Genomic DNA, 2,941 nt, shown 5'->3' on the forward strand with positions numbered 1-2,941 from the left:
GTTTAGCGTTCCCATCTGTTTGTGCGTCTGCCGTTTTATACTCTGCACCTCTGGTTAATCTAACCGCAAGGCTTCCTTTTGAGTGAGACTTTGGCGAACATTGTCAATTAAAGGGTCAAGGCAATTGTTCTGATGGGCGTGGGTGTGACCCGCGCATCGTCTTATCTACTGTCCGTCATTGTCTCACGAGATGCATGTTTGATGAGCTCGAGATTTAATGCGAATGTAAGTAAAGCTCTTTTTGTTAGGGCTACAAGAGCTGCTTTGTTCGCTAAATGTAGCGTGTAATTTCTAAAGATGTCTGTGTTTACCTCTTCCGGCAGTTTATGTGAGGCGCGGTATTTTGCACAGTCACTGGACTTGCCTTACGGCCCATTATCTCTTGCTAAAAGGCAGTAATCTGCCAGAGCGAAGGTAGCAGCCGAGATCATACGAGGCGATAAAAGACGTCGGCAGGCATGCGTTCTTTTCCTCAGCCAATCCTGCTGCGCCGTTCTGCTGCTGTCAGTTCGTCACTCTATATCGTCATTGCTAGTCTCTGTGCGTTCTCATCAGTACCTCAATTGTCGGTTATCCAGTTCAGTATGCTTTTACACGTGGAGTGTAGTTGGAGCAAACGACGGATTAGCTAATTTTTCATTTTGTGTAAAAACTTTATGTCATTACGCAGTTCTGCACATTTCGTTGATCATTGTGGTTCTTGTACTACCGTGAAATTCATACTGAATAGAATAATCGTCGAATGCCGTGAGTAGTCCACGAGAAATCTGATTATTTTTAGTTCCGGTAAATCCGTTACGTACAGGATGAAGAAAATAAGTAAAAATGTTTGGAGGTATAATTCGCATTAAGTTATCCCACGTACTAAACATCTGCTTTGGAGAGTTAGTGAGCAATTGCCAGACTAAAAATCGAAATATAAAGTTTACTTCAGACAATGCACACATAAATTATTTGATGGCTAAAACGGTTTCAACTGACTTGTCAATTCCAATAGACCATTAACACTTCTTCCACAATGAGGCTATTTCTAGAAGTCTCTAGCAGGAAATCTTGAGTCGTAGCATGGAATGACGTAATAGACTGAGAAGTGCTTATGGTTATCATTAACGACTTGTCAATTGAAAGCGGTATAGCCATTAAACAATTTATGTGAATAGTGATAAATAAACTTTATAGATATATAGTAATGTACTCAGTGATTCTTTCTGCCAATTACGTGGCAAATACTGGGATTTTTTCTGCAGCGTATCGCTTGCCTGGCGTGTGGTCCGATTTATTACTGTGAAAGTTGCCAACTTGCTCCGTCCACTTGGGGCTGGGTAACTCATTTCAAAGATCACAGGAAGTAGAGCTAGTACGACCTACAGCAGAGCCATTCCTTGTGAAGCACTGCGGGTAGCGAACAGCTTTTCCTTACCGCGGTTAATAAGCCAAATAACTGCCTTTTCTGACTGTCATCTCCCCGCAAATACCTTATAAAGATGGGACAAGGTAGCATTTGTAGTGAGTTCAGTTGATCCATATTGCTCCAAATAGCGATAAGATCGATCATCATGTGACATCTGAACTCCAAGTGAAGTGAACAGAGTCAGTATTTACGACACAAGATTAACAATTTGGTATAGGAATTGTGTTACGAAGAAAACAGACCTCGTGTACCAACTACCAAACTTATGTTGACTTTGTGCACCAACCACCAAACTTAACACTAAGCGACGGCTGTTAAACGTAAATGTATGGCTTTTACGACGCGTTATGGAGCATGTTTTCTATGCATTTACTCGGCAGGCTTACCCAGATTAAAAGTACTTTTCAAGCAGTTTTAATTTCGTCATCCTGTATGGCCATTCTAGATCTACATCTGTGTTCTGCTGGTCGCCTTACGATCTGTGATGGAGAGTACTTGTGTACCACAATCACTTCTTCCTTTCCTACTACGGTGCATAGGTAGAGTAACTTCTGATAAGCTTCCGTCTGATCCCGACTCTCTCTATTTTACCTTCATCATATTTTTTTTCCGTGAGACGCATGAAGGAGGATGCATTGTGTTGCTTGACTCTTCATGCAAAATGCGGTCTCGGGTTTTCAACGGTAAATCACAGTGTGATGCATATCGACTCTCTTGTAGTGTCTGCCCCAGCGGTTGCACGAGTTTCCTCTTGGCGCTTTCACTATCACGTACTAAAGGATCCCATGACGAAAAGCGCTACTCTTCTTTGGATTTATCGATTTCCTATATCAGTCCTATCTCATAAAGTTTCGGACTGTGAATTAATACTCAAATACTGGTCGAGCGGGGTTTTGTAAGCTATCTCCATCGTGGGTGGACTACACTAATTGCGGATTCTTACAATCTCAATCTGGTGTGTACCTTTCTTAGGATTAGCTCTAAGTGGACGTTGCACTCTAAATAGCTCTGTACGCATAGTCGCAGCTATTTAATAAAAGCTTTCAACTTTTGTTCATCAATCGTGTAAGCAAATAAAAACGAGTATTTATGCTCACTTATTTTAAATACTTTACATCTGTTCATGTTAGCATGAAAGCTGTGGATCTAGTGTTGATCCTTTCTAGGTCTTCCTGCGCTTTCGTGCAGATTTATAGCGCTGTTGACTCTCTGTATACAACAGCAACTTCCGTGGACAGTCTCAAGGAGTTTCCGACGTCGTTCACTAGGTCTAAATGTATGTATGTATGTATGTATGTATGTATGTATGAACTGTAATGGTTCTTTACAAGTCACTTGGCATACTCCCTCAACTACGTCTATGTAAGACACCGGCACCTTTACAAAGCGTTGCTGCAGTGTTTGTCATATTTATTCGTAGTTTGGGTGACATTTGCGCGTATGTGTGGTAACATTGTTCATAGGTGGAATGTGGGGCTTTTCGAGGACTGGTGATGTTAATGGAGAGGTGTTTCCTTCTGCATGTCTGAC

The sequence above is a fragment of the Schistocerca piceifrons genome, chromosome 7, assembly GCF_021461385.2.
Source record: "Schistocerca piceifrons isolate TAMUIC-IGC-003096 chromosome 7, iqSchPice1.1, whole genome shotgun sequence".
NCBI lineage: Eukaryota > Metazoa > Arthropoda > Insecta > Orthoptera > Acrididae > Schistocerca > Schistocerca piceifrons.